Source organism: Schistocerca serialis, chromosome 4 (assembly GCF_023864345.2).
Source record: "Schistocerca serialis cubense isolate TAMUIC-IGC-003099 chromosome 4, iqSchSeri2.2, whole genome shotgun sequence".
NCBI lineage: Eukaryota > Metazoa > Arthropoda > Insecta > Orthoptera > Acrididae > Schistocerca > Schistocerca serialis.
Window position 1 is genome coordinate 946,983,997 of NC_064641.1, and position 24,932 is coordinate 947,008,928.

The 24,932-nt window shown below is 44.1% G+C and overlaps 1 protein-coding gene across 1 annotated transcript in view; it reads left to right on the forward strand.

The window, feature by feature from the left end:
- LOC126474850 (transient receptor potential-gamma protein-like) overlaps nucleotides 1–24,932 on the forward strand; it is a 240,523-nt gene that overhangs the window by 210,802 nt on the left and 4,789 nt on the right. The gene's annotated exons all lie outside the window — the stretch shown is intronic.

Sequence of the window (24,932 nt, forward strand, 5' to 3'; positions counted from 1 at the left end):
TCTGAGTCTGGTATCTGCTTTTCCCACTGTTATATATGGTCATTCCACTTAAGGTCGCTATGGATAGTTACGCGTAGATATTTTACGGCAGACGCTGTCTCCAGCTGTTTGTCATCAATACAGCTGTGCAGTAGTGGATTTCTTTTCCTATATATGCGCAATATGTTACATTTAATGACGTTCAGGGTCAGCTGCCACAGTCTACATCGTTCATCAATTCTCTGCAGGTCGTTCTACAAATTCTCACTATCTTCTGGCGTTGCTACTTTGGTATAAACAACTGCATCATCCATCATCTGCGAATATCCTTAAAGAGCATCCGACGCTTTCTACTAGATCAGAGGTTCCCAACAAAATTTTCTCAAGGACCTATGGAACGAAAACTAATCTAATCTAATCTAATCTCATCGAGCATGATTGGTACCTTGTCATATCACACTATCAAGTACCTAAAAAGTCACATTAAGAGTCTTTTTATACGTTCTCTATTTTTGGTACTTAGAAAAAACATTGACATATTCATAACTGAAAAAATATTGAGCTTAAGACTTTTTCAATTTAGCCATCATTGTTATTGTTAAATTTTCGATTATTGCTCAAAATCTTTGTCTTCAAATCTGGGTGTTTAGTACAACAAACTCCTTAAAAAAATAAAAATTGAGTATGCACTGAAAATGACAGGAAAAAATTATAACTGAATATATTGGTCTTTCAAGTGTACTACACTTGAGATTGCATTGAGTACACATGTGTGAAAAATAAGAAAACACTAATTTCATAAAGGTATTATTTATTTGAAAAAACACAGTTACAACAGAGTACTCCATCAGTATACAGTTAGTTTTAATTTTCAGTTCTTAATGAGGTGAGTTCAATCTGACCTTTGAGTCCATTATTTCTGAAATATTAGGTTCCAAACTCGAAACTCTCACTCTGAAATCCGACCGCATGTCTGGTCGATTCCTATATTGGTTTTTCATGAAACACATGGAAGAAAATACGCTCACACAGATATGAGGTTGCAAATGGAAGGATCTTTTTCATTGCCTTATCTCCAAGTTTTTTATTGTCCTTGCGTGCTGATGCCCAGATGTCTGTAATTTTATCACCGATGAAAATGTTTATCATCGTACCACAGCTGGACAGATCCACAAGTTGATCTTGCTCTTCTTCAATGAGGCCTTGGATTTTGTCTATTTCTTCATATCTGAAGGTATTTCGAATACACCTTTCGTCAAGGTCAGGTTCAGGGAAATACTCTCTAAAAGTGGTGGCTAGGCTGCTTAGATGCTCGGGTACATTGATCTTCATCTGGTCAGGCAAACTCTCCTCTGAAGACTCCAAGGATTGTTTTAAAGTAGAAAAGTTAGTTAGTGTTTTCTATCCGTGACGCCCAGATCTGACACTTTTTGACCATAACACTAATCTTAACTTATGAACATGTCTACATTCTCTCCTTGTAAACTCAAGTTTAACACATTCAAGTGTTCAAACACATCAGCTAAGTACACAAATGAGCAAAGCCAAGACAAGTTAGTGAGAAAATCCGCGTCCTTTTTGTCAAGAAGGAAGACACGAATCTCGTCTCTAAGGTCAAAAAATCTTGACAAGATCCTACCTCGAGAAAGCCATCTTACTTCCGTGTGAATAAGAAGTTGCTCATTCTCACTGCCGATCTCTTTACACAACAAAGAAAATAATCTGGATTGCAGGTGTCGAGTTGTAATGTAGTTGATGATTTGAACTACTTCGTTAAGTATCTTTTGCAAGGGTTCAGGCAATCTTTTGGCTACTAAGACTTCACGATGGATACGACAGTGAGTCCATTTCACCTCAGAGGCTACTGCTTTGATACCAGCTAGAAGACCTGTTTTTTTGCCAGCAATTGACTTTGCTCCATCCGCCGACAGGCCTACACATTTTTTCCAGGTGACATCGTGTTCATTGAGGTAATTATTTAATGCAGTAAAGATACCGTCTGCTGTTGTATGCAGCAGTTCGCATGAAAAAAGAAAATCTTCGAACACTTGGTCCTCCCATAAGAATCGTGCGAAAACCAACATTATAGCTTTCTTTGATATGTCTGTGCTTTCATCCAATTTTAGAGCATACATGTCACTCATGCAAAGTCGAGCCAGCAATGTTTCTTCGATGTTAACTGCCATATCAGTAACAGGTCTTTGAACAGTATTATTTGAGAGCGGGACAGTCCCTATTACCGTAACAGCTGCATTCTCTTGTAAAGTATTATTGCTGATGGCAGTATAGGTTCCTAAGCAATTGTGTTGTTTTTCCCACATTTAGCAACAAGCTGAGCCACCTCGTAAGACTCAAGGGTTGCATTTTCATTTACATTTGCACCACAGTGTTTGGTAATTGTTTTACGAGATGTTTTCAATTCTCCTAATTTATTTTTGAAAAAAATCTAATGACTTACTTTTGTACTCTGGGTGCTTTGTTTCAAGATGGCGCCGGAGTTCTGCCGGTTTCATACATTCATTCGAAAGGCATCATAGCAAAAAACGCATTGAGGCAGTTGCTCAGGTCGAGTGAACGTAAAACCGATTTCCAAGTTCAAATGGCTCTGAGCACTATGGGACTTAACATCTTAGGTCACCAGTCCCCTAGAACTTAGAACTACTTAACCCTAACTAACCTAAGGACACCACACACATCCATGCCCGAGGCAAGATTCGAACCTGCGACCGTAGCGGTCTCGCGGTTCCAAACTGACGTGCCTAGAACCGCTCGGCCACACTGGCCGGCTCGATTTCCAAGTAATCAGAGTTATATTTTCTAATTTTTCCAGTAAGCTTAACACTGATCTTGGAAGGGGTAAGTTCAAGGGACGCCGACGATTTAGGTTCAATAGACACTGATAATTTCAGTTCGAGAGTCACTGACTTACTTGGTTGAACATCAAATGAATTATCTTTCTCTTCTTCTGTAGGCCTTTCTCGTTTTAACGAACCACTTTTTAACCAACTGTCCATTTTTAACTACGCGAACTGTAGCTTCCACGAAAAACAACGCATTACAAATACTACTGCTTTAATACAGAATACTGAATATGTAAACAACACGGTCTGTGAAAGCACTGGCAATAAATTAACAATGGTCGATAGTCGTCTGAAATGCGGGTTTCTGTGTAAAGTGACTGTCAGTTGTCTGCTGCAAAGAGGCACCGCTCGTAGTCTAATGGCATACAGCAGAACTATTTGCCTCTATCTAGTTCTAGTTTTGCGCTAGAGTGTGCTAGTGTCAGTTGGCTCTAGGAAGGCGCTAGACGCACAAGTTAGCGTTCGCTAAAGCTCTGCTCGTGCTGGAAGCGGCCAAAACGAAAAATCTGTTATCATACGAAAGATATTTACTATATTTTTTATTCTAATAGTATGTTGCGGACTCCTCTGGCATAGCTCGCGGACCCCTGGGAGTCCGTGGACCACCTGTTGAGAACCACTGTGCTAGATATTTATATACACTCCTGGAAATGGAAAAAAGAACACATTGACACCGGTGTGTCAGACCCACCATACTTGCTCCGGACACTGCGAGAGGGCTATACAAGCAATGATCACACGCACGGCACAGCGGACACACCAGGAACCGCGGTGTTGGCCGTCGAATGGCGCTAGCTGCGCAGCATTTGTGCACCGCCGCCGTCAGTGTCAGCCAGTTTGCCGTGGCATACGGAGCTCCATCGCAGTCTTTAACACTGGTAGCATGCCGCGACAGCGTGGACGTGAACCGTATGTGCAGTTGACGGACTTTGAGCGAGGGCGTATAGTGGGCATGCGGGAGGCCGGGTGGACGTATCGCCGAATTGCTCAACACGTGGGGCGTGAGGTCTCCACAGTACATCGATGTTTTCGCCAGTGGTCGGCGGAAGGTGCACGTGCCCGTCGACCTGGGACCGGACCGCAGCGACGCACGGATGCACGCCAAGACCGTAGGATCCTACGCAGTGCCGTAGGGGACCGCACCGCCACTTCCCAGCAAATTAGGGACACTGTTGCTCCTGGGGTATCGGCGAGGACCATTCGCAACCGTCTCCATGAAGCTGGGCTACGGTCCCGCACACCGTTAGGCCGTTTTCCGCTCACGCCCCAACATCGTGCAGCCCGCCTCCAGTGGTGTCGCGACAGGCGTGAATGGAGGGACGAATGGAGACGTGTCGTCTTCAGCGATGAGAGTCGCTTCTGCCTTGGTGCCAATGATGGTCGTATGCGTGTTTGGCGCCGTGCAAGTGAGCGCCACAATCAGGACTGCATACGACCGAGGCACACAGGGCCAACACCCGGCATCATGGTGTAGGGAGCGATCTCCTACACTGGCCGTACACCACTGGTGATCGTCGAGGGGACACTGAATAGTGCACGGTACATCCAAACCGTCATCGAACCCATCGTTCTACCATTCCTAGACCGGCAAGGGAACTTGCTGTTCCAACAGGACAATGCACGTCCGCATGTATCCCGTGCCACCCAACGTGCTCTAGAAGGTGTAAGTCAACTACCCTGGCCAGCAAGATCTCCGGATCTGTCCCCCATTGAGCATGTTTGGGACTGGATGAAGCGTCGTCTCACGCGGTCTGCACGTCCAGCACGAACGCTGGTCCAACTGAGGCGCCAGGTGGAAATGGGATGGCAAGCCGTTCCACAGGACTACATCCAGCATCTCTACGATCGTCTCCATGGGAGAATAGCAGCCTGCATTGCTGCGAAAGGTGGATATACACTGTACTAGTGCCGACATTGTGCATGCTCTGTTGCCTGTGTCTATGTGCCTGTGGTTCTGTCAGTGTGATCATGTGATGTATCTGACCCCAGGAATGTGTCAATAAAGTTTCCCCTTCCTGGGACAATGAATTCACGGTGTTCTTATTTCAATTTCCAGGAGTGTATATTGTAAACAGCAACGTTTCTATCACACTTCCCTGTGGTACTCCGGACATTACCTTTACATCTGTCGATTTTGTTCCGTTAAGAGCGACGTGTTGAGTTCTATCTGCAAGGAAGTCTTGAATTCAGTCGCAGGTCTGCTCCGATACTCCGTAATCTCGTATTTTTTTCACTGAACGGCAATGCAGGGCGGTCGACGGCCGTTCTCAGAATGAATGTGACTCCTTCTGCAGAACTGCTCTGCCACGGTAGCGGTTAAGTAACAGTGACAGCGGAGCGCGGCAGCAGGCGACGGCGAATACCTGTCCAGTGCTGGAAACTCGTTACGACGAGCCACTGTGCGGGGCGCGGGAGCACCTGGAAACGAGCAATCGCTGGAGTGAGCAGCGAGATAGGACCGTGGACCGGACATTCATAAAAACTCTTCCCCTCCCGAATATGCCCTCCGTAGATGTGGGCGGAACTATGGGTTTCTGCAAGGAATTCGTTCGACGACGGCACAATATCTGGAGTATTTTAATGAATGTATTCTCTTTTTCCCTGCATTACTTATCGTTGACGTTTCACTTATACAGGGTGTTACAAAAAGGTACGGCCAAACTTTCAGAAAACATTCCTCACACACAAAGAAAGAAAATATGTTATGTGGACATGTGTCCGGAAACGCTTACTTTCCATGTTAGAGCTCATTTTATTACTTCTCTTCAAATCACATTAATCATGGAGTGGAAACACACAGCAACAGAACGTACCAGCGTGACTTCAAACATTTTGTTACAGGAAATGTTCAAAATGTCCGCCGTTAGCGAGGATATATGCATCCACCCTCGGTCGCACGGAATCCCTGATGCGCCGATGCAGCCCTGGAGAATAGCGTATTGTATCACAGCCGTCCACAATACGACCACGAAGAGTGTCTACATTTGGTACCGGGGTTGCGTAGACAAGAGCTTTAAAATGCCCCCATAAATGAAAATCAAGAGGGTTGAGGTCAGGAGAGCGTGGAGGCCATGGAATTGGTCCGCCTCTACCAATCCATCGGTCACCGAATCTGTCGTTGAGAAGCGTACGAACACTTCGACTGAAATGTGCAGGAGCTCCATCGTGCATGAACCACATGTTGCGTCGTACTTGTAAAGGCACATGTTCTAGCAGCACAGGTAGAGTATCCCGTATGAAATCATGATAACGTGCTCCATTGAGCATAGGTGGAAGAACATGGGGCGCAATCGAGACATCACCAACAATGCCTGCCCAAAAGTTCACAGAAAATCTGTGTTGATGACGTGATTGCACAATTGCGTGCGGATTCTCGTCAGCCCACACATGTTGATTGTGAAAATTTACAATTTGATCACGTTGGAATGAAGCCTCATCCGTAAAGAGAACATTTGCACTGAAATGAGGATTGACACATTGTTGGATGAACCATTCGCAGAAGTGTACCCGTGGAGGCCAATCAGCTGCTGATAGTGCCTGCACACGCTGTACATGGTACGGAAACAACTGTTTCTCCCGTAGCACTCTCCATACAGTGACGTGGTCAACGTTACCTTGTACAGCAGCAACTTCTCTGACGCTGCCATTAGGGTTATCGTCAACTGCACGAAGTATTGCCTCGTCCATTGCAGGTGTCCTCGTCGTTCTAGGTCTTGCTCAGTTGCGAGTCATAGGCTGGAATGTTCCGTGCTCCCTAAGACGCCGATCAATTGCTTCGAACGTCTTCCTGTCGGGACACCTTCGTTCTGGAAATCTGTCCCGATACAAACGTACCGCGCCACGGCTATTGCCCCGTGCTAATCCATACATCAAATGGGCATCTGCCAACTCCGCATTTGTAAACATTGCACTGACTGCAAAACCACGTTCGTGATGCACACTAACCTGTTGATGCTACGTACTGATGTGCTTGATGCTAGTACTGTAGAGCAATGAGTCGCATGTCAACACAAGCACCGAAGTCAACATTACCTTCCTTCAATTGGGCCAACTGGCGGTGAATCGAGGAAGTACAGTGCATACTGACGAAACTAAAATGAACTCTAACATGGAAATTAAGCGTTTCCGGACACATGTCCGCATAACATCTTTTCTTTATTTTTGTGTGAGGAATGTTTCCTGAAAGTTTGGCCGTACCTTTTTGTAACACCCTGTATATACTAGAGGAAAGTACTTTCGGAAAAGACTTATTAACACTTAATCTTATATTCGATAATAACGAATCTCTCTTTCTCAGAAATGCTCTCCTCATTGCTGCTGTTTCCTTCGACCGCCACCAGTTATTTTACCTCTCAAGTAGTAAAGTTAGTGTACTACTGTGGGTGTCTCATTTTCTAATGCCATTCCTCATCACCTCATGATTTAATTCGAGTACTGTTAATTCTTTCTTTTACTTTAAAATATGATCAAGTGATGATGTCTTCAGAAGACATTATCCAGTGTGTTCCAGCGATCTTCCAAGTGCTTTGCCGTCTGTAGCAGACTGACCCTGTCTCACACACTCCTCACTCTCCGTCTCCCCGTCGAGCCGTTCGACTCTTATTGTTAGAACTGTTGTCTAATTACTGTACAAGTTGTACGTAACCTCCCGTTTCATATATTAACCCAAACAACAAAGCTACAGCATCGTCGAAAGGGTATACAATCTGTCTTTTTTTCTCAGTCAGTAACATAATAGAAAACTGAAAAGAAATGAGAAAGATTATTGGCTCTGCACTTACTTGTACAAAAATGTACCATATGCACAAATAGTACAATATGACTTTAAGCATAACAAATATGGAATAGAGGGAAGCCTAACAATTTGCTGTTATTACAGTACGGTATTATAAGGTTGCAAACATTATCCTTAAAATTATGAGCCATCAGCAACCGTAGAAAATAATTTTGTCTGTAGTAAATCCAGTCTATGCAAAAGTGTTTTCGAGTTCTTGAAATTCGTAATCGAGAGAGACGAAAGCCCGCAGACCGTCTGCCGCCCAAACTAAAATTTCGATAAAATAACATGCTTTTCTGAAAATGCACGTCGATCTATACAAAGCGACTCGAAAGGTAATAAATGTCTCCACTTTTTGCCGGCCGGGGTGGCCGAGCGGTTCTAGGCGCTACAGTCTGGAACCGCGCGACCGCAACGGTCGCAGGTTCGAATCCTGCCACGGGCATGGATGTGTATGATGTCCTTAGGTTAGTTAGGTTTAAGTAGTTCTAAGTTCTAGGGGACTAACGACCTCAGAAGTTAAGTCCCATAGTGCTCAGAGCCATTTTTGCATCTCCATTTTTTAATCAAATCTTAATGCACATACCTGGATGACTCATAAATATTCGATAAAATTTCTTTCTTTGAAACTGACAGTAATTTACTGACACTGCATGCCTAGAAAAATAACGTGGCTTCCACATTGAAAAGAATACACACGTGATGGATTCCGTGTGCCCTAAATATACAGCTTGTTAGACCGCACATGATGCACCAATTACTCGAGATAAATTGTTTCGTGTCGGTCAGGAATTTAAAGATCGCATTTCTCGATTCATAACAAAGACATGTCCACAGTTCGTGGCCTCGCGGTAGCGTTCTCGCTTCCCGAGCATGGGGTACCGGGTTCGATTCCCGGCGGGGTCATTGACTTTTCCTGCCTCGAGATAACTGGGTGTTGTTGTGTCGTCTTCATCATCATCATTCATCCCCATTACGGTCGGAGGAAGGCAATGGCAAACTACCTCCACTAGGACCTTGCCTAGTAAGGCGACGTGGGTCTCCCGCGTCGTTCTCCTACGCTCTGTAAAGAAGTCTGGGACTTCATCATCATCATCAAGAAAGACATGGCAAGAATACAGAGAAACAAGCATAATACAAATATGTATAAATGGGAAAAATTAAGGAAAGAATAAGAACAGTTAAAAATTTCTTTCGTGTGTCTACATATCGTAGCAAATATGGCAGGATTGTGTCCACGTCTACAAGTGCCTCACAGAGTCCCCTGTTTCCCGCTGTGGCCGTCGCTCTGCCTGCCCTCACGGAAATCACCAACGCACGTCTTTCCGTTGCTCAGTACTCGACGACTACGTCTCAATTTCTGAATGGTCTCACGGCCATTACCAAAAACTGTAACGCACACTAAGATTATAAACTTTCACATACAGGCACACTTGAAACTCAGCTGTAACAATGCTGTGTGGTGTTTCTTTAGCCGTCACCACATGCTATAAATACGCGAACTCGTTAGCTGCAGTAAGACTTGATTGTTAGTTCGTATTGTTCGTTATACTAGTATATTATTTTGACTTTACTGTAAGTGCCTTTCAGACTTACCTCCAAAATTCTGTTGCATTAAGTTTTACAGTACATTGGTGCAGTATAGCTGCGCTTCAAACATAGTGCAGATAGGAAGGTAGTTCGCATATACTCCACTTCTTAATTTTTCTATCTTAGGAATCTGAAAATTTCCTTGTGATTACTGAGGATAGTTTACCTGAAATATACACTTCACTCTTCTTCCAACTGCAAATTTCCCACAATCCTGATAAACTGCTCCCTGCTGATGGTATCCTCTCGAGTAAAATATTCTTGAGGTAATCACCCATTCGGATATGCAGGCGGTGGGTACGCAGAAGTGTGTCGTCATCATAGTTATAGTAAAGAGGCAATAAATTAGAACGATCGTACCTTACGTTGAAGCGTTAGTAAATGAACGTGAATTTTTTGGGGGGTGACAGCGAGAAGAAGTTTCCAAATCGTGTACAGTTCTCTCACTGTCAGACACTGGTTTGTGCGATTTGCACACGATGAGATACGCTGCCTCAGCAGATACATGTACGGTTCCTATCTTTAAGGCTTGACGTATTGTGTTAAACCTGTAATGTTAGATTATACTTCTTAATCGGTAGACTATAGTATAATTCTTAAATTTTGAACTTAGTCAGTAATATAACTATGAAATACTAATAAATGTTTGGGACCATGCCGCCGGCCGGTGTGGCCGTGCGTTTCTAGGCGCTTCAGTTTGGAACGGCGTGACCGCTACTGTCGCAGGTTCGAATCCTGCCTCGGGCATGGATGTGTGTAATGTCCTTAGGTTAGTTAGGTTTCAGTAATTCTAAGTTCTAGGGGACTGATGACCACAGCTGTCAAGTCCCATAGTGCTGAGAGCCATTTGAACCAACCTTTTTTGGACCCTGCCAGGTGTTAGAACGGTAAGCTGAAGAAGGAATTGGGTGATGGTGTTAGCTCATTAGTAATACAGAAAAGTGGTATGTAGTAACCAGAGAACAAGACTTAGCCGCGCGTTTAGAGGCGCCATGTCACGGACTGCGAGGCCCCTCCCGCCGGAGGTTCGAGTCCTCCATCGGGCACGGGTGTGTGTGCGTTGTTCTTAGCATAAGTTACTTTAAGTAGTGCGTAAGTCTAGGGACCGGTGACCTCTGTAATTTGGTCCCTTAGGAATTCACACACATTTGACCATTTGGAACAACACTTAACAGCTTAGTCTGCTATCACTTATCGGACATCTTGTTTCAATATCTCGATCCGTTTTCTGTTTCCACAACATTAGTCCAGCGGTCTCTGAGGAGTAAAATCGAAATAGGTTCTATCATGAACCAGTCGTGACTTTGACTTTTTGAGAAATGATCCCCAAGCGACATGACGAAAAAAGTGTATTAAAATTGACGAAAAGGAGCCTGATATGCGGTGTAAGAAGACTCGTATTCTGAAAAGCCACAACCACACATTAATCTTAAGGAAATTACGAGTTTTTCGAGTAACTCAGGTACCGACGAACACAAAAACATCACATCTGTAGAAGGACCAAAAGATTCTGACGAAAATCTGATTCTCTGGAAAAGTGCAAAACGTACGATCAACGACTGAGGGTTACTCGACCTCCTACCACACTTGACGTCAGAGTCGACACGTCCGAGGTGACAGAGCGCTCCAGTGATTCGGGCCGAGACAAAAGCGGTCTAGGACAGGTCCGAGACCCGCCCGAAGCAGGCGGTGAGTCGTACGGAGGCGAGGGTGTCCGTGTTTTACCAAATAGCTGCGCGCCTACAGTGACAGCGAGGTGTCTGCCAACGTCCACACTACAGCGCCCCTCATCGTGCAACACACGTCCAGTCAGCATCTGGTGCTGGAAAGCCTCTGAATTCCAGTATACAGGTTCACAGCTCGCATTCGTAACTGTGTTTTACAAAATTTCTCTTTCTACTTTTTTGCATTGTGCTGTAACCCGGCAACTGGTCCGTGTGGGTGTGAGAGCGCCGAGCATAGTAGCGAGGCCGTGCGTGCGTACTCAGCCGTCAGCCGCCAGCTGTGTAGGAGCGCGGGCCAGGCCGGCCCACAGACACCCTGCTGCCTGCTGGCTGATGGCACCCACACGCACGCGGAGCAGCGCTCACTCTCTCTCTCTCTCTCACTGTGTTTTGTAGTTTGTACCGCACCCCGCCCCCCTCCCCCCATCAACCATGGAACCTGCTGTTGGTGGGGAGGCTTGCGTGCCTCAACGATACAGATAGCCGTACCGTAGCTGCAACCACAACGGAGGGGTACCTGTTGAGAGGCCAGACAAACGGGTGGTTCCTGAAGAGGGGCAGCAGCCTTTTCAGCAGTCTGGATGACTGACTGATCTGGCCTTGTAACGCTAACCAAAACGGCCTTGCTGTTGTGGTACTGCCAACGGCTGAAAGCAAGGCGAAACTACAGCCGTAATCTTTCCCGAGGGCATGCTGCTTTACTGTATGATAAATGATGATGGTATCCTCTTGGGTAAAATAGTCCAGCATTCGAATCTCCGGGCGGGGATTACTCAGGACGACGTCGTTATAAGGAGAAAGAAAACTGGCGTTCAACGAATCGGAGCGTGGAATGACAGATCCCTTAATCGGGCAGGTAGGTTAGAAACTTTAAAAAGGGAAATGGATAGCTGGGAATTAGTGAAGTTCGGTGGCAGCAGGAACAAGACCTTTGGTCGGGTGAATGCAGGGTTATAAATACAAAATCAAATAGGGGTAATGCAGGAGTAGGTTTAATAATGAATAAAAAAATAGGAGTGCGGGAAAGCTACTACAAACAGCATAGTGAACGCATTATTGTGCCCAAGACAGACACGAAGCCCACGCCTACTACAGTAGTACAAGTTTATATGGCAACTAGCTCGGCAGATGATGAAGAAATTGATGAAATGTCTGATGAGATAAAATAAATTATTCAGGTAGTGAAGGGAGACGAAAATTTAATAGTCATGGCTGACTGGAATTCAACAGTAGGGAAATTGACAGAAGGAAACGTAGTAGGTGAATATGGATTAGGGCTAAGAAATGTAAGAGGAAGCCGCCTTGTAGAATTTTGCACAGAGCATCATTTAATCATAGCTAACACTTGGTTCAAGAATCATGAAAGAAGGTTGTATACATGGAAGAAGGAAGCAGAGGATCAAGTAGGTAAAGATTAGATGGGTAGATCACATAACTAATGAGGAGGTATTGAATAGAATTTGAGAGAAATTTGTGGCACAACTTGACTAGAAGAAGGGATAGGTTGGTAGGGCATATTCTGAGGCATCAAGGGATCATCAATTTAGTACTGTAGGGCAGCGTGGAGGGTAAAAATCGTAGAGGGAGACCAAGAGATGAATACACTAAACAGATTCAGAAGGATGTTGGTTGCATTAGGTACTGGGAGATGAAGGAGCTTGCACAGGATAGATTAGCATGGAGAGCTGCATCAAACCAGTCTCTTCACTGAAGACCACAACAACAACAACCGCTCACGTCAGTTGTTCCCTGTACCGCTTCTGTACGATTCTTTTATCTTCTTACATGTAGTGTCACGAGAGCCTTATTTCCGTTATTCTTCAGAGATGTACGAACAAGCCATATTTGAGTTACTCGGATCGGCTTGCGTGTATTACTTGCTTACTACACCATTAGCGGCCAGTGTGGAACGGTTTCCACGAGTGCAGTCTTTAAGTGGGGTTTCATCAAGTTAGGTCGTTATGGACGCCGTGCTACCGGCGCTGATTAAACAGCTTAATTCGGCAGTGACCACTTGGCGGCTTCTATCAACAGACACGGTACCGCTCCGTCCACCGGTCTTCCTACTCACTTTTACTCCGTATCTCGATTCAGCCGAGCATTGGAAAGCTTATGAAACAAGGCTCAGAAGACATTTTCTCGCCTTCGGTGCGATAGACTGGAATTTGTACAAAGCCTTATTGCTTTCGTTGCATTCCACCTAAGGTGTATTAATTACTGTGTCAGTTAGCCCCTTTACAAGAACGGCCAGCTCTTACTTTCGGTCACATATGCAGTTTATTGTCCGACAACTACCAAAGCAAACGAACGCATGTCGTACCGGTGCGAGTTGAAGTCTAAAGATACCACAAGAAACCGAACCAGTCATATTGGGATTGGACAGCCAGACTCCGAGGCCTTAGCTGTAAGTGTCAGTTCTTTACTCCTGCCCACGATGACGCTGTGCACCGCGCGGTTTTCTGTTTAGCTCCGGACAACGAAGTGCGACAGAAGAGTTTCCTCCTTGAAAACCCCCGTTGGCAGAAGTTTATCAAATAGCACGATGTTTTCAAGTTTCTAGGGTAACGGGTCACCAAATTGAAGTGTGGGGCGACTTGGCAGTAGGGTCACAAGACGTTCCCAGCAGGACGCCAGATCGCTTGCACGAGCAAGCGGCAGTGGTCGCGCTGAACGTGGGGGCCTAGCTCCGAGCAGTCGCTGGAGTCCCAGCTGCTCACTGCCCTTTGTCCGGCTACGTTCTCTGCGGACCAGCACATAGTTTTCTCGAATGACAGCTCAGAGTACGGCCTCGGCGCGGTCCTCGGACGCCGACGTGCTTACGGCTCTGAACGGCCTGTTGCTTTCCCCTCTGAATCTCTGTCTGGACAAGCGGCGTTACTCTCTGCCATAGTCTGTGCTCTCCAGAAATTACACGTGTTTTTCTATGGCCCCAGGTCTCACCTTAGCACTGACTATAAACCCTCGGTTTCCTTGTTTAATCTTCACATTACGTTGCCTCACAAGGTAGCACACCGCCTACAATACTGGCCGCTGTTCTTGTCTCGCTGCAAACACGAAAAAACTTCCGATCTACGTCTCAACATGCAAACGCGGACGCACTGTCTGACCTTCCTATGGCTCTGATCCCTACTTTGATAATCAAGACTTGCTTTGCTTCCCTCTTGATACTGAAAGGCAAGCCGAAGTCGAGGATTTCCCAATTACGAGCTCACGCATACACTTGTCACTGTCGTCTACCCGATCCTCTGCCAGATGGTTCGGTTTGTTGAACAGGGCTGGCCAGATACTCCGCGGGCTCAGGCCCCGGACGCCCTGCGCAACTACTTTTCCTTACGGTACCGCTTCTCTGTTTTTGTCTGTGTTTTGCTCTTCTCCGAGGAAGACCTCTCTCTCCAAGAGACGCTAGAGCGTGAAGCTCTATGCCTTCTCCATCGGGGAGTTTCGCCCACCAACCTGTTAGCTAGGAGAAATGTTTTTTGTCCGAGGATTGAAGACTACATTATCCATTTTGTATAGCAGTGCGCCCGAGAACAAGCACCTCTCACGGCGTCTCTGTCCCTGTGGCACGTTCCGCGCTAGCCGTGGGAGCGCATTCGTGTGGTCTTTATGCGTCCCTTCTTCAATTCCTACTGGCTCACGGTTGTGGATGATTTTCCCCTGTTTCCATACATTCTCCAATGAGTGTCGACATTGGCTGAGATCACAATTCGTACGATTTTGAGTGTTTTTTCTATTGAGTCTTTACCTCGTACCTAAGTTTCCGATAATGGGCCCCCTTCGTTTCTCACATCTTCCAATTGTTTAGTTTCCCGCCACGGCATTCGTCACGATATGGCTCCTCCATTCCACGGTTGATGAAATGGTGAAGCGTAATGACTAATGGGTACGTTCAGGTTCCAAATGAAAAAGTTTGTTGTGCATTCTGCGATGGAAGACGAGCTTCTCCATTTTTTGAGAACCTACTGCTTCACGCCTTTGGGGGAACGAAGCTCATCTGAATCGCTTCACGGCCAGCAGTCATGCACGCCGCTCCCCCTCGCGTGGCCTCCGCCACGTTTGTCGCGGTCGCATTCGTCCGGCCACTTAGCGTCGGTGTCGCCGGTGTGGGCGCGAGGGTCTGGTCGCCGGTCCACGTCGATACTCGCCGCTGGGGACGCCCTCTCTGTGACGTCCGTGTGGCGGACGGGATGGGGCGCGGGCGGGGGGGGAGGGGCGCCGCTTTGACACTCGCCGCCGGGAGCTGCTAGTTCGCGGGTACGGCCCCTGTCGCTATAACACGCCCACCACCCTCCACCCTCCACCTCGAGCCTGTTCTGCACTGTGCTGCGGAGCCCCCCCTCCCCCCCCCCCCCCCCCCCGGCCAGGCCCAGTGGCTGCCGTGCGGTTCCAGCGTCCCGGCGCCGGACGCCGGTCCTTCTCGAATGAGGAAACGGTCTTCTAACGACGGCCAAAGACTCACTTAAGTTCAGCTTACAACAAATTCAGATCGTCGTCTGCGAATGCGGTCAGCAGTACATTGGACAAACGCAGCAATGTTTTTCTGTTTTTCTAAACGCTGCGAGGAACATATCGGGCACGTGCGGCTGGGAAAGACGGAGAAATCGGCGATAGCAGAACACAGCATCGAGGAAGAACACCGAGGTACTCTGCCGAGCCGCCAGCTGTTGGGACAGACTCAGTAAAGTGTTCATCGAATTTCGAATTCACGAGAATCTTGTAAACAGAGACGAAGGATAGCAACTGACAAGGAGACGGCACGACCGTGGGGTCGGGGATTTGTCCGCAATTTTGTGTTGCGAAAGAGGACCCCTGACACCTCACGTGGTTACAATATTAGGACGCACTACCCGGAAAATCCCGGGAAAAATCGATCCAAAGTTTCGTAGGTGCCTTATGAGTATGAATGTTAGTACACTGCCGAGCCGCCGTGTGGCCTCGGTTTTTAGAGCTCGGATTCTTACGCCAGAGGTCTCGTGTTCGATTCCTCATCTGGCACTTTATTTTTTCCCTTCTCTTTCATTTCCTTTGGTTATTACACTAATTATTCAGAAAGTTTTCCAAACCTACATTATCTTTAACAAATTAGTTACATTATTGAAAAAAAAATATTTTCTTTTTGTGCAACAACACAATTCATGGCGGTGGGTTTTCCATTTTTCATTGTAAAGTGTATGAGGAGAAACATTGCCTTTTTAATCAGAATAACAAAGTCTATTGGGAAACATTCAATTTTTATGCATATAATAATCATAAACAAGAACCGCAGTGGTAATTATCGTAAAAACAAACAAAGCAATAATTTTTGCGGCATCTTGCGCAACATATAAAGGCGGACTTTTTACAATCACAGGGCGTTTGCAATAAATCTGTACAAAAATATGCCACATTAACATTTACGAAAATGTTTTGAGTTTCTGATAATTTTGAGGCAAACCAGGCATGTTGAATCATGTCTCGGAATATTGGTGACCATAACTGATGGTGAATTATAGAGTGACTTTTTATACAGTCTTCCCGGGAATTAATTTCACGATTCTCCTGTAACAATGCGCTGCAATTTTGCTGCAACAGAAGGAAAAAAAAAGTGCCGGAGGAGGAATCGAACCCGAGACCTCTGGCGTAAGGGTCCAAGCGCTAACCATGTAGGCCAGATGGCAGCACGGCAACGGACTAACATTTTATACTCATAAGGCACCTAAGAAACTTTGGATGGATTTTTCCCGGGATTTTCCGAGTAGTGCGTCCTAATATTTTAACCACGTGAGGTGTCAGGGGTCCTCTTTCACCACACAAAATTGCGGTCAAATCCCCGACCCCACGGTCGTGCCGTCTCCTTGTCAGTGCGGCGCGGGATGCAGCTATAGCAGCAACCCGGCGAGAGCGCCGCCGCCGCCCTCCTCGCGAGACACGGCCCGTCGCAGAGCTCTGGCAGGGGGCGCGCTGCTCCGCCCGGCCCGACCGCTGGCCTCACTGTACATAGCCGGGAGGGGACTGGTCGCGCGCACAAGTAGGACGGCATCCGAGGCCAAAAGATGATCAGTATGTAACTCGCTGAGTAGTCGTGCTTTATAATTCTGCTACCCGGCTAGGAACTTCGAGGGCTTTTCGTCAACTGTATACACCCGGAAAGTCTACATTAACAAAACTGAAGATATAAAATCCTATGGAAAAATCGGCCTCATTTTCGTTTCGCTAAACATTTCTCGCAACTCAGTACCGTCGTTTTCCGACCAGACTTGACTACCTTCTTTTCAGTAATTGAAAGATTTACTCGTGAGTTCTCAAACTCATTTCAAGACTTTACACTTTGAAGACTGATTATTTGTCAAGTGGTTCTCGGAAGTGGCTGCTGATGCACTCCCTCATTACCTCCAAGCTCAGCTGGTACACGTACAGTGCAGTACCCAGCTCATTGTCCTCTAGTCCAATGTACGGATTTACAAGAATGGCATAAAATGATAACCGAAGAGCCGTATCCTCGACGTCATGGACAAATCGGTAAAGTAAATTCAGTGTTGGGATGTACGTCTGTGTCCGTATGGTTTCTTTCTGTTATGAAATTATGAAAGTGTCCCAAACGTCCAGGTGTTACAGATTTTAATCTGCATAACAAAATATGTTTGTATCATAAACCATATATCCACATATATTACATAGTTTCTTAGATCCCAGCACTTCGATCGCGTAGTCTCTTTCGTTTGCACAGACCTCTTTTTGTTTTCCTTTAATCAAATTTTTATGTTGTTCACACACTGCAAAACCCTCAAAACGTTTCACGCTAATTAAGGGCATAGGAACATTGTGTTTTCCTTCTGAACAAAAAGCGAATCTCGTTGCTCAAGTCCATAGTTATTTTTAATCGTGCATCTAACCGAGATTTAGTTTTTAAAATTTTTTAATTAAAGAAATATTTTCTTAATAATTTTCATCGTCACTGCGTGAAACAGGTATTTTTAATTTTTGAGAGTGAAGCCAAACCCAGATTTTCTGAGTTTTAGCACTGAAAATGCGTTCATAGTGTAACATTTCATACAACATCTCATCTCCTATCTCACCTCTTAGTTTAATTTCTAAAAACACGAACATGTATTTTTTATTTGTGAATGAGAAGTAAAATACCTATTTTCATAACTTTAACCTTAAAAATACTTTAGTAGTTCTTTAATAATTATATGTTTTGAAAACAAATTTTCACTAACTATTTCACCCCATGTGGGTTAAATTTCCAAAAATACTGGAACTCTTATATTTTTATTTCTGATTGACAAATCAAATTCCAATCTTCGTCGTGGAGGCTTTGAAATTTCCGTAATAGTGGCGTATTTTCATAAAACACGTCATCTCTTATTTCACCCCCTTAGGCGTGAATTTTCGAAAAACCCTCCTTATATGACACCTAAAATACGAGATCAACATCTTGTCCAAAGTTCAAGTTTTCCAAAAAACGTGTAATCTCCTGCTTAACCCCCTTAAGGGTGGATTCTCGAATAATCCATTCTCAAATGACGGAATATAAGATCAACACACTCTCCAAATTTCAAGTTTGTATCGTCAGCGGTTTGGACTGGACCGGGATGAGTCAGTGAGTGAATCAGTTACTGCATTCAATGTATAAATATAAGACACTTTGAAATCTGGTTTGAAACTGCTAGTCATTTCAAGGGGCATAAGTCGACTCCGGAAATAATTTATTGGTCATGACCTGCAGATTGAAGCTGACGAAACTGGAAAAAGAAGACAGATTAGTCTCGGTTCAGTTCGAGGTTGTTCATAGTTTCGTAGGGAAAATTAGGAAACAATTGACGAAAATAGGGGAAGGAAATAAAATAAAACACAAATGGCTAGTTGTTGAGAGGTGGAATGGTGAACGTAGCAGAGGAATAAGTGGATAAAAAGACGTGGCCAAGTTTAATATCCTCGGATGACACACTACATCTGAGTTTAATTCAAAAAAAGGAAGAAATATAACAATGCAGCAAATGAAACAGGAAAAATGATCGGTTGACAGAAAGTTCTAAACAACTGAGTAGAAACAGATAGAGAAGGAATGCAAAACTATATATGCATTCGTGACTGGGTGGGTGTCGCCTATAGGAAAATTAGAGATACCTTTGGAGAGAATAAAAGCACCTGTAGCTACCTGGGGCAGGGATCACGTTGTGATCATGAGGTCGAGCTCTGACTGTAGTGACATTTATTGGTCGAGCAGACTTTGCAAAGGAATTGCTGTCTTGAGAGCAGGAGCAGATGCTCAACTGATACTGCTGGCCTAGTCGGTGCGGAGACGGCAGCTCGAACGTCATCCTCCATGACCCAGTGTCAGCTGCCCAGCTGCCTGGCTGCTCAATGGTTTGCGCAGGTAGGCAGCAGCGGCAGGCGCCGCCTTTGGTAGGCACCGGCTGGCTGCAGTCAGCAGTCGGTAGGCACCGGCTGGCTGTCATTCCCTCTGGCTCCAGTGACACGGACAGTGGCAGAGCGACAGAATGTGTTCTCCAGCTCCGAAAGCTTCTCTGCTTAACGGGTCGAGTCTGCGTCTACGACTTAGTGGCTCTGGTGTTTCCACTTACCGGACGCGCCGGCGCTCCTAGCCTAGCTGTGGGAATTTCAATAATGTTTCTGCGTCACTGAGCTCGGTTTTTTTCTGTCTACGTGAGAATTTGTAACTGCATTCGGACGCGAAGTTACGTAGTTTTGCCTGACAGCGACCTGTTAAGCTGTACAGTGTGCTGCTGGCGTTTCTGTCTGCCCTGCTCCGAGGTCTGCGCATCGTCGGTACGCCGTGTTGACATCCACTCTCTTCCGAGCTCTCCTGATGAAACTTTAAATAAATTTTAAGCCTTCACAATAAAGTTATTTGGCAGTGCAACATAGCTATGTGGATATAAAGAACTCAGATGGAAATCTGTAACTAGACGAACAACGGCAAGATTTGAGGAATATATAGAAGCTGTACAAGGAAAGCAAACTTTAAATCTATGTGATAGAAAATAAAAAGAGAGTAGACGGAGATGAAATGGGAGGTATGTTTTTGAGAAAAAATGTGCCAGAGAAATGAGGCTAGGAACCTGGTATAGACGACATTCCCTCCCAAGTGACCCTTGGTAGGCCCGGATATGGGAAACTGTTCTACCTGGTGTGCAAGAGAACCGGCGAAATCCCCTCGGCATTCAAGTATTGTCTAATAATTCCAGTTTCAAAATGGAAAGTGCTGACAGGTGTGAATATTACAGAACTATCAGATTAATTAGCCGTGGATTCGAATTACTGACTTGAATTATTTACACCAGACTGGAGAAACTGACAGAGAACGAACTCACGGAAGGTCAGTTTGGGTTGTGGAGAAATAGAACAACATGTGACACAATACAAGCAATACGTCTTACCTAGGGGAAAAGGCATCCTGACGTTTGTTGTTGTTGTAGTCTTCAGTCCTGAGGCTGGTTTGATGCAGCTCTCCATGATACTCTATCCTGTGCAAGCTTCTTCATCTCCCAGTACCTACTGCTACCTACATCCTTCTCAATTTGCTTAGTGTATTCATCTCCTGGTCCCCCTCTACGATTTTTACACTCCACGCTGCCCTCCAGTACTAAATTGGTGACCCCTTGATGCCTCAGAACATGTCCTACCAATCGATCCCTTCTTCTAGCCAAGTTCTGCTACAAATTTCTCCCATATTCTATTTAATACCTCCTCATTACTTACGGATCTACCCATCTAATCTTCAGCATTCTTCTGTAGCACCTCGTTTCGAAAGCTTCTATTCTCTTCTTGTCCAAACTATTTATTGTCCATGTTTCACTTCCATACATGGCTACACTCCATACAAATACCTTCAGAAACGACTTTCTGACACTTAAATCTATACTCGATGTTAACAAATTTCTGTTCTTCAGAAACGCATTCCTTTCCATTGCCATTCTACATTTTATATCCTATTTCGGCCATCACCAGTTATTTTGTTCCCCAGATAGCAAAACTCGTTTACTACTTTAAGTGTCTCATTTCCTAATCTAATTCCCTCAGCATCATCCGACTTCATTCGACTACATTCTGTTATCCTCGTTTTGCTTTTGTTCATGTTCATCTTATATTCTCCTTTCAGGACACTGTTCATTCCGTTCAATTGCTCTTCCAGGTCCTTTGCTGTCTCTGACAGAATTACATTTTCTTCTCCACGGATTTTAATTCCTACTCTGATACCGAGCGACGTGGCGCAGTGGTTAGCACACTGGACTCGCATTTGGGAGGACGACGGTTCGATCCCGCGTCCGGCCATCCTGATTTAGGTTTTCCGTGATTTCCCTAAATCGCTCCAGGCAAATGCCTGGATGGTTCCTTTGAAAGGGCACGGCCGACTTCCTTCCCCGTCCTTCCCCAATCCGATGAGATCGATGACCTCGCTGTCTGGTCTCCTTCCCTAAAAACAAGCCAAGACAAGCCTACTCTGAATTTTATTTTCTTTCCTTTACTGCTTGCTCAATATACAGATTGAATAACACCTGGGATGCGCTACAATCCTGCCGCACTCCCTTCCCAACCGCTGCTTCCCTTTCATGCCCCACGACTGTTATAACTGCCATCTGGTTTCTGTACAAATTGTAAATAGCCTTTCGCTCCCTGTATTTTACCCCTGCCACCTTCAGAGTTTCAATGAGAGTATTCTGTGAAAAGCTTTCTCTAAGTGCTAGAAACGTAGGTTTGCCTTTCCTTAATCTTTCTTCTAAGATAAGTCGTAAGGTCAGTATTGCCTCACGTGTCCCGATATTTCTACGTAATACAAACTGATCTTCCCTGAGGTCAGCTTCTACTAGTTTCTCCATTCGTCTGTAAAGAATTGGCGTTAGCATTTTGCAGCTGTGACTTATTAAACTGATAGTTCGGTAATTTTCACATCTGTCAACGCCTGCTTTCTTTGGGATTGGGATTATTATGTTCCTATTGAAGTCTGAGGGTATTCCGCCTGTCTCATACATCTTGCTCAGGACTGGCTCTACCAAGGCTGTCAGTAGTTCTAATGGAATCTTGTCTACTCCCGGGGCCTTGTTTCGACTCAAGTCTTTCAGTGCTCTGTCAAACTCTTCACGCCGTACCGTATCTCCCATTTCATCATCATCTACATCCTCTCCAATTTCCATAACATTGTCCTCAAGTACATCGCCCTTGTACAGACCCTCTATATACTCCTTCCACCTTTCGTCTTTCCCTTCTTTGCTTAGAACTGGGTTTCCATCTAAGCTCTTGATATTCATACAAGCGGTTCTCTTTTCTCCAGAAGTCTATTTAATTTTCATGTAGGCAGTATCTATCTTATCCCTAGTGAGATATGCCTCTACATCCGTACATTTTTCCTCTAGCTATCCTTGCTTAGCAATTTTGCATTTCCTGTCGATCTCATTTTTGAGACGTTGACAATGTTGAGTGGACTACACCATTAAAATTCTGATAGTGGTAGGGGAAAATAGAGAGCGCGAAAGGTTATCTACAACTCGTACAGAAACCAGACTACAGCTATAAGAATCAAAGGACATGAAGAAGGGAAGCAGTGGCAGAGAAGGCAGTAAGGCAAGATTGTATCCTATCCCCGATATTATCCTGTGTGTTGAATGTGCAAGTTGTATTTTAAACGAAGGTGAAATTCGGATACGAAGTTAAAGATAAGGAAGTGGAGCGTGGACACTAAATGACTGAGACAAAATAATAATAGGAACATTTGAACTGAGGAAAATGCTTACCAATGCTCAAATACACTAACCAGATTTAAATGGATGTCAGTTGCATTAGTTATGCAAAAATGAAGACAGACCACTCAGGAGATCCATATCAAATCAATCTTTCGACTGAAAATCACAAGAACTGCAACTACTAGACTATACAATGGACTTATTGTTGTTTATATTTCAGCATATTAACACAGGTTCAATCAATTGGTTTTTTTTCGAAGGTAAGTGAAGGTTTCTAAAAATTTTATGCATCAGCGATGAAGTGTCAGCCACATGCATCGCCTCGTATAGTTTGAGTTACTGCTGGCAAATGGTATGTTGCATTACAATGATTTTCAAACCAGTTGTTACTTTGCTTGGTTTTTTCATCAAGTAGGTAATAATCTTGCTGAATATCATGTGTATCACAGACTTCCCCTCCTGAAATCCCTCATCTCTAAGCATATTTTCTTTCATTACATGTTCAACAGTTTAATATTCCTCACATTTCATTACTGACAGTATATACAGCTTAAGAAATTTTGCAATGCTAGAACAATTTTCCCTCTCTTCATCTAATTACTGTGCCATCTGCTGTCTGTATAAAGAGCTTTTAGTACGTTCTCCCACTTTTAAAATTGTTTTGCAATTAATGTTTAACATTTTTGTGTGTAGTTTTCATTTTCTCAAGTGTTTGGTTATTCTCTTTTTAATTTCTGTTTCTTCTCCTTCTGCTTATTAGAAAGTAAACTTGCTCTATATTTGGTGTCACTTATGTAGTTTGTTGTAATAACAACCACGATATATATGTGGCTTTATTTTGTATTTCATTGACTTTATGAAAAATTACACTGCAGTAAGATATAGGTTCATCTGTTAAAATAGCTCGACAGTGCATATCCTTTGTCCAGCCACAGAACAAGAAATATTTAACTTTTCTCCTCTACGGTTTGACATAATGTATCAAACTAATTTGATCCCGAAGACAATCTTATACTCTCATTAGGATAGGAAATATTCTTCAAATAAGCTTCTGAAATGTCGTGAATGATTCTTTTTGACGAATAATATTACACTCAAATATACAGGAAGTGGTACATGAAGACATGTAAAAATTTGTTAGATATTAAATTAGTGTCTCTGTTTTGTCAGCGGTTCTAATGCATTCTATTATCATAATATGTAATTCAATGTGTAGGATTATAAATATAGCTTTACGAATCTTTTGCAGTTAAGTATTGTTATCTATACACATCAAGTTGTATGTACTTTCTATTTGGCATAAAAATTTTTTAGTAATCTTACTCACGAATAGTCAACCTTCATTATGCAGTACATATGAAGTTTCTTTTAAATTGTTTCTTTCAATTGCGTTATAACTTGCAAACATTCGGTACAAGAGCAACATTTACAATACATTGACTAATCTCCTTTCATACACTGGTTTGGCTGTAGAGACGTTCCTTATAAAGTTACCTTTGTAATTTTGCTACCCCTGTTCATAGGATATTAAATTCTGTTCTACTTCTTTTGGAACAACTGTTAGTTTGCTGTATTGCCACGGTATGACATTTATTATTTGTTTGAAAACTCACTTTACGTTAAGATTTGTTTTTAATTGATGCCTAGGTCGTTTACAGATTACACCTACAAACATAACTCATGAATAATTATTAAAGACCTCACATAGTTCTCAAGTGTCATTCAGGGTCTGCACAGGCTGTTACCTTAATCATAATAATATTGCAGTTACTTGTATCTGATAATGGTTTAAATTAGTCTTTATTCACCATTTACGTAAATTACATCCGTCATATTGGTTGTGAGACTGTTTTAGCTTAAAATTTTCTTGCTAACCACTAACTTAAGTGTTTATACACATTTTGGTAGTTACAGATATTTTGATCTCGTCACTACCTAACAAAAAAAGTATTTCACCCAGAAGATATTGTCAGATGCCAATCTAACTTCGCACATGTACAAACCATCGATGGATGTGTAAAGGAATAGAGTTTTAATTCTCTATAAACTCTCTACATCTGTCTGAGAACCCTTCTTGCAAACGGGAATGACCTGTGTGTTTATCCAGTCACTATAAATGCTTTCATCCTTCAGCGATCGACGATAAACTGCAGATAGAAGTAGAGATGACTGTACGCATAATCGCATAGGTATCCCATAAGGTCCGATCACCGTGCTTCAACTGAGTGATTTCACTAATTTTTCTTCCACTGGACTGATCATTTTGACAGCCATCCAACAGCTGAAAGGGAAAACTGCAGTAGGATCTTCCTCAAAC